This window comes from Sapajus apella, unplaced genomic scaffold (genome assembly GCF_009761245.1).
Source record: "Sapajus apella isolate SASKATOON/1434 unplaced genomic scaffold, GSC_monkey_1.0 scaffold3, whole genome shotgun sequence".
NCBI lineage: Eukaryota > Metazoa > Chordata > Mammalia > Primates > Cebidae > Sapajus > Sapajus apella.
This window is the reverse complement of record NW_022436943.1, coordinates 34,111,515-34,120,093: the sequence shown is the minus strand read 5'-3', so window position 1 is coordinate 34,120,093 and position 8,579 is coordinate 34,111,515.

The window sequence follows — 8,579 nt, the reverse complement described above, 5'->3', positions numbered from 1 at the left end:
GCAAAAAGGTGAGATCCTCGGCGAATAACCCCTTACTCAGTGCAAGTGGATCCCTCTAATCTTGTATGTTTCACATGGTTCAGACCTGTTGAATTCCTTGGCCGGAGAGAAACATTCCATTGGCCCTGTGGGGTAACAGCTAAGGCAGGGTTGTCTCCTGCCTCCCCCCGCAACACACACACTAGGAAGCAGAGGCTGCAGCCACAACATTGCTCTTCACCCACCCCCCCACGCCCCCGCCCCGCCGCCCTCATGGCTGTTGGGCTGGGCCTTCGCCTGCTGCAGGCACCCCCAGGCACCCCAGCTGGGAGGGGAAAGGATAAGGAGGTGCCCTGAGCCCTGCTGCTGTAGAGGTGGGGGCCTAGACAGCACCTCTAGGAACAGTCGGTCTAATCTACACTTTTGGCGGCTGAGCCAAATGCTGGTTTTACTTAGTAACATCGCGGCAGCCAGTGGCAAAACTCAACATTATCAGGTAAGAGATAAGAGCTATTTCAACCCTGAGAAAGAGAAAAGAGACGAATTCTGGAGGTTTTCATCAGCCAGGGTTAGGGCAGAGTTGTTAAGACTCCATGAAGGGAAACTGAGCATCTTACACGCAGGAAAGGGAGAGAAGTGGCAGGGTTTTGGAAAAGAGGCAGAACTGACAGTTTCGCATTCACACTCACCTTCCAGCATCCTGGGTGACGTCCCAGTTGAAACAGGAAAAGTTCCCTTGTCCCCCCTCGGACAGTGAGTGGCGGCTTCTTTGGTGCCCCGCTGCTCAAACCTCTGGGGGGAGCATGCAGACGGCAGGTTGCAGGACTCTGACCCTCCAGCAGGGTCTAGGGGTGAAGGTTTACAGCTGAAGCTCCAGGGGACGCGTGTTACCGGGTCCTCTCAGTTTAGCCATCTGTGGGCAGCTTGTTAGCTCAGTTAGACCCCCTGTCTTATCCGAGGGTGGAGGGCTTTCTGCATCCCGGGGTTTCTTGCCTCGGTTTCCTGGAAGAATGGGATCACACGTGGGCTTGGAGAATGAGTCCAAAGCTTTATTGAGTGGAAGTAGCTCTCAGTAGGTGCGGAAGCCGAAAGGGAGGTAGAGTGAGAAGGCGGCTTTCCCCTGGAGTGGCCGTTCGGCAGCGGGCTCTCTTCTGACCGCCCCTCCGAGTACTTCCACCTGCTGTAGCCTCCTGGCGTCCGCAGGTGCAGGTCAGTGCGCTCTTCCGCCCGTGTGTTCCTCTTGAAGTCTAGCCTCTTGCGCGCGTGCCCACTAGGGCCGCAGGGTTTTTAAAAGCACAGGATGCGGGCATGATGGGCCAGGGTGGTCTTGGGAAATGCAACATTTGGGCATGTAAACAGAAATGACTGTCCTCAGCTAAGTCAGTGGGCACCTGCCGGGGTGGAGCTTTAACAAGGGACCTGCCCTTCTCTACCCAGCACTCCCCTGCCTGCTCCCATATCAAATGTCATTTACCATACAAGGCCATTGTATGTAAGAAATTGGATACTCTGCAAAACACTTAGAAAAGTGTCTGACATAAGTACTTAAAACAGTTATTAAAAGTTCTAAGCAACTGCTGTTGCTTTTGTTGGTGGTAATGAACGTGTTTAATAATATGCAAGTGCAAGCAAAACAATTAGAAAAACATTTCTTCAGTAGTCTAAAATAAGATTCATATGTAAAATGGTGGTTATGAGTGTAAGATAATAAAGATATATTGTTTTAATCTACCTAACGTGCTAATTTGCTATACCAACAATGGGAAACCAATACACATGTTAATACCTAAAAATATGGAAATGCCTTTGCAATCGGTCAGTTGGAAGAGGCTGGAAAAAGTTTGAAGCAGCATGATTTTAAAACGCTAGATTTTCGTAAACAGACTGCTAATAAAAATATGAATGTTAATGACAGCTGATGAAGTCAGTGTGGAACATGGAAGAGGAAAAACCTTTAAATTTGAGTTGATGCTATAATGGATTCAGACTTTTAGAGATATTGGAATGGAGCAAATGTATTTTGCAAATAATACATTTGGGGGTCAGATGACTGTGATAGGCAGAATAATGGCCCACCAGTAATGTCTATGTCTTATGAATATGTTACCTTACATGGCAAAAATAACTTGCCGAGGTTATAAATTAAGGACCTCGAGATAGGGTGATTATTCTGGATTATTTGGGTTGATACACAGGGACCCCTATAAAAGTGAAAGACAGTATTTGTGTTAGGGTAAGCAGACAGATTTGATTATTCCAGCTGCTGGTTATAAAGGAGAGGAATGAGCCATGAGCCACGGACTCTAGTTAGCCTCTAGAAACTGGAAAACACAAAAAACCTGACTGCCCTAGAGCTTCCCAGAGGAATGTGGCCTACTCACATTTTTATTTTAGCTAGTAAGACCCATTCAAATGTCTAACATTTATAACTATAATAAATAGATTTTTGTTGTTTTCAACCACCAGATTTGGGACAGTTTGTTACAGCAAAAATAGGAAATTAATATATGATGAGAATAAAGAGGAAGAAAATGCTATGAAGGATCAGCAAAATGTGGTGACTGATTAGATGTGGAGGGTGGAAACAAATAACTGAGGAAGTTAATAATAATACCATCATTTCAAGCCAGAGAGTAGGAGAGTAATGTCTCCATTTCACAGACATGCCATATTAAAACGTTTTATTATCTCTAAAAGCCCCTCACCAGTCACATTATACCTTGAAGTTCTACTTTCTAATTTGTCTCAATTATAACTCTCTTGAGGAATTCTGGTATTATTGGTGCTAATGCTAATATTTCATGTTTAGAAATAGCACTGAACCTGTGGTTGTTTTCATTATGATGTCATGTATGTGGTTCTCTTCACTTCTCTGTTGAAAATGAGGCCCCATAACAGCAGGCACATTGCCCTCTAACTCTGCAAGAAAAAGATGAACAAAATAAAATTTGAAATAAAGAAAAATTAAAATTTTTATTCACTTTTCAAATGCATTGCACTTTTCATCACAAAATAGAGCTTCAGGAAGGACAGAAAGAAGGTCTTCCTGTATGTGACACACAGTTCTATAGCACAAATTCTGATCAGCCTTATAAGATGTTGTGTCTCTATTTCAGGAATCATCTTTTGTACATTGGCCAAGATAAGTGATTCAAAAGATATTTTTTAAGTTGTAGCACACCAACTCAATCAATAACTCTCTACTTCACCAATGATGAAAGTTACACAATGATTAAGGAAGAAAAAGCCTCATAAATGGGAAAGTAGAAATTTATATGTAACTTGCTATTTCTGACCTCTCCAGTATATACAGTTTCTTCCCACCACCTAGCTGTCACACCAGACTTCTGCCACCATGTGATTTATACAAATGTATCTAATAATTCCAAGTAATTTTTCATAATTATTTTTTTCTTAAGAGGTATAATGTAATTTTGACCTTCACCTAAGCTCATAGTTCTTCCAGTAAGGCAATTGAACAATTGAACAATAAAATCTCTTTGAAATTTTATTTAAAGAGACATACACATAGATTCACAAACTTCAAGTGGTTATTTAATTTACTTTAGGCAGGACACCATTAATCCTTAAGAAATTTATACTCCATTTGCTTTTTGTTGTCTCTGGGCAACTGCTTAATTAAGTAGTGATCCTGTTCACTTTCTCATTCAGTATCAGAAACACCTTTTGTGATTGATTAAATGCTAAGAAATGAACATCTTAATCAATTGTGAAGATAGCTAATATAATATACTTAATGGTAAATATTAGTGGTTTTAGATTACAGGGCAAAGCTAAAAGGGCAGTATGGGGTTCTAAGGGAAAAGAAAACTAACTTCAAATGGGACTAAATGTGAGTCTCAGCTTTTTCTGGTACTATTAGTATTCACTTGGAAAAATCAGTAATACTCTATCAGTCTCAATTTTCTTATATGTAAAACTTAAATAAAAATACTTACCTTGCATATTTTTGAGCCAAGCAATATTATACTGTGCATATAACATGAATAGCACATAATATGTTCAGTAAATGATGTTCGTTACTTAAATAACACTCTTCTCAACACTTAGTTGTCTGAGCAATGTGACAGAACTTTTACACTTTTGATTTAAGATTTCATAGGCACATTGGACAGGAAATGAGGAAGTGCTAACTTATGACAGATTCTTTTCTGGTGCCATTAACCCAAAGTCTATAATTATCCATGAAACTTTACATAAGCAAGAAAATAAAGTCCCTTTCCCCCCAAGCCTTCTTATTAAAAACATTTTCCTTTTAAATGAAATATTTAACATTATTTCCCTCGAACATTTTTCTGGTCATTATCTTGACTCTCAAATTGAATTATGATCAAGGCAATTGTCCATGCATACCAAAGTTTAAATAAAGCTGAAAATTTGTGGTGACTGATTTACATTTAGCTATGTGTTTTAAAGCTTTACAAATAATGGTCTCCACTTGAAGAAATCAGTCTTTAGTTAAACAGACAGTTCTACTAAAAGGAGTTTTCAAAGGCAACCTAACACAAAGCAATTTCCTTCTTTTGTAACAAATGGCTACTGCATGTGGCCATAGTTTCATTTCATGTATTTACTATTACAGCCATAATGTAAAAGTTAATGTTTTATTTTAAATTCTTATTTCTACTCACCACTGTTACTGATTAGTTCAAAATAGGAAACTAGCTATAATAATCTTTGTCTTCAATAGCAATTATTTCAACATCAAGCAATCTTTCACTAGAAAATGTTCCCTGCAGTTATTTTCACTGACTGCTTATAATGTCCCATAGTTTACGTATTTGAATGTCGTGGAGCCCACACTTAAATTCCCAACAAGATTTTAATTAGAGTCTGAGCAGTCCAGAATGCATATATATTTTTTCCATTCTAGATGAAGCAAACTCACCTCAAGAGCATATACAGCTTATAAACTACATTGATTTCTCAAATATTTTTCTGTTGTATTTATATGTAGCTAATATTTTACTATCTCCTCTTCATGGCATTTCAATTTTTATTCCCTTATACTCCAGGAAAGGCAGATAGATATTTTAGAAAGAAATTATAGGTGTATATATACATGAATGTTCATTTTCAGTGATATAATAAAATCATCGAAACATGCAATTTAAATGTATGTGTTCTGCTTTATTAATGATTCAAATGTGATTTTGAATTTCTGTTAATGCTTCATAGGCAAATGGAAAAGATGGGAAAGAACAGGATTAAAATATTCCTTGGGACTAATTAAACTAATTTTACAATCACATGAGTTTCATCAAATTAAGCAAATTTCCCATCTTTATACCAGTCTCATTTTTTTCTTTCTCTGTTCTTTAGTTCATTCCACCCAAACTTCTGAAATGCCAGTGCCTTTTTCTATGTACTTTACTCTTCTGCAAATAAAAATGCTGCATAATTGCTAACGTATATTGTGGTATCAGTGAAGATACTAATTTAGTCATAGGAATACTAACTGCACAAGAGTAAAGTGATTATGGGCTAACTGAAACATGAAACATGAACAAAGATATAACTAAGAGGTAAATAACTGGAAATGGTGAACGACAAGCACAGACATGTTTCAAAATCATATTGGCCTGATTGGAAAAGTTGAAAATGAAGTTCTGAAAAAGAAATCAATGCCACAATGTTCATGTAGGAAGGTAATTTTAGAATACATATATACTAGATTTCAAGGCAACACTGAATCCTGCAGTGAAAAAAAGTTGGGAATGAATCTAAAAGAAAAATGTTTCATCTAAATACCTAGATGACAACTTAGCTGTTGGATACTGTACAGGCAAATTGTTATTTAGATATGATAAAAGTTAATGGAAGGTTAATGCTACCAAGAATTAATAAATTTTGATGTCAGGTAATGTTGAGAGCATTGGTGAAAAATATTTAGTAAGGAAACCCCATCTAGTATAAAACTAAACCAGAATTAGTAGTAAAATAAAACAGGCACACTTGACAATATAAATGCTGATATACATATTTAAATATATCTATTACTGATTATGTGAAATATTCTAGAATTCACTGTTGGTAGTACTAGTAATTATGACCTGAGAACAGAAATGTATGTCTCTTACTTATTTTCTGATGGCATTATGTTTTCCCTACCCTAGCTTCTAGAGCTGCTCAAGTCACATCAAGTCAAGTCACAAATCAAGTCACACGGCATCAAGTCACAAATGATGAAAAGATTACCTGACCTATCAGCTTCAGTTTCTTTACAGTTGTATTTGAAAAAGTGTAGGTGTAGGCAAGGACTTCATGACCAAAACACCAAAAGCATTGACAACAAAAGCCAAAATAGACAAATGGGACCTAATCAAACTCCACAGCTTCTGCACAGCAAAAGAAACAGTCATTAGAGTGAATCGGCAACCAACAGATTGGGAAAAAATTTTTGCAGTTTACCCATCTGACAAAGGGCTGATATCCAAAATTTACAAAGAACTAAAACAGATTTACAAGAAAAAAACTAACAAGCCCATTCAAAAGTGGGCAAAGGATATGAACAGACACTTTACAAAAGAAGACATACGTGAGGCCAACAAACATATGAAAAAATGCTCATCATCACTCGTCATCAGAGAAATGCAAATCAAAACAACATTGAGATACCATCTCACGCCAGTTAGAATGGCGATCATTAAAAAATCTGGAGACAACAGATGCTGGAGAGGATGTGGAGAAATAGGAACACTTTTACACTGTTGGTGGGAGTGTAAATTAGTTTAATCATTGTGGAAGACAGTGTGGCAATTCCTCAAGGGCCTAGAAATAGAAATTCCATTTGACCCAGCAATCCCATTACTGGGTATATATCCAAAGGATTATAAATCGTTCTACTATAAGGACACGTGCACACGAATGTTCATTGCAGCACTGTTTACAATAGCAAAGACCTGGAACCAACCCAAATGCCCATCGACGATAGACTGGATAGGAAAAATGTGGCACATATACACCATGGAATATTATGCAGCCATCAAAAACGATGAGTTTGGGTCCTTTGTAGGGACATGGATGAACCTGGAAACCATCATTCTCAGCAAACTGACAGAAGAGCAGAAGATCATACACCACATGTTCTCACTCATAGGTGGGTGTTGAACAATGAGAACACATGGACACAGGGAGGGGAGCACTACACACTGGGGTCAGTTGGGGGGAAATAGGGGAGGGACGGTGGGGGGTGGGGAGCTGGGGAGAGATAGCAAGGGGAGAAATGCCAGATGTAGGTGATGGGGAGGAAGGCAGCAAATCACACTGCCACGTGTGTTCCTATGCAACAATTTTGCATGTTCTTCACATGTACCCCAAAACCTAAAATGCAATAAAATAAATAAATGGGGAAAAAAAAAAAAGAAATCTATTGCTACAGATGTACTTTGCCTCCTAGAGCATCTAAGATGGCAACTATCCCATTAAAATAATAAACAATGTTAATAAAGAAAGTCTAACAAGCTTCACTTTCTTCCTAAAAAAAATGAATGCATTCTAAAGTGACATTGCTTCATCAGTGGGCAAAAGCAATTCTAAGTATAGTGACTGGATGTCCAGTCAAAAGGAGAACAAGATTTTTGTTCTTCAAAGAGTTTAGAGAACTAATATTTCCCTGTGATCTCCATCATGTAGGACTACTGTACAGTTCATTTATTCATTTAAATATATATGTCGAGTCTTTATTATGTGGCAGGCACTGTTACAGGCACTGAGGCTAAAGAAATAATATTTCTTCTCCCTCAGTAGTTTACAATCTAACAGTAAGTAATATCTACATACTGGAACACCTCTGCTTAAGAAATCTCCTTGGACATCTCATGCATTTTAAAATATTAAAACTAGAAGAAATCATAAACATCATCTAATCTATCCCCTTCACTTTATAGATGAGAAAACTGAAATTCAGAAAAGATAGTTAAATTAACTACCTTCACAAGTCCAAACTAGATCCCAAGTGTTCCAATTCCTAGTCTAGGGAACTAAACCATAATATTCCTCTTAGGTCACAAATATCTCAGAGACATTAAAAAAAAAAAAAAAAGAAAAAAAGAAAAAAAAAAAAAAAAAAAAAAAGAAAAGAAAAGAAAAGAAAAGAAAAGAAAAGAAAAGAAAAGAAAAGAAAAGAAAACATCTGGGCTGGGCACGGTGGCTCAAGCCTGTAATCCCAGCACTTTGGGAAGCCAAGGCAGGTGGATCACCTGAGGTCAGGAGTTCAAGGCCAGCCTGGCCAACATGGCAAAACCCTGTCTCTATTAAAAATACAAAAATTAGCCGGGCGTGGTGGCAAGGGCCTGTAATCCCAGCTTGGGCAGGACAATCTCTTGAGCTTGGGAGACGGAGGTTGCAGTGAGCTGAGATCCTGCCACTACACCCCATCCTGGGCAACAGAGCAAGACTCTGTCTCAAAAAAAAAAAAACTAAAAATACATGTGCCTTTCTTGGGGTTATTCCCACTACAGGGAATATGACTTGGCACTGAAATAGACTTTTGAAGTGAGACAAAATAAGGTTGGAAATAATTTTACTAAGGATCCAGGCATTGAGCAATGGCATCCAGCCAGTAACCATAGTCCTGT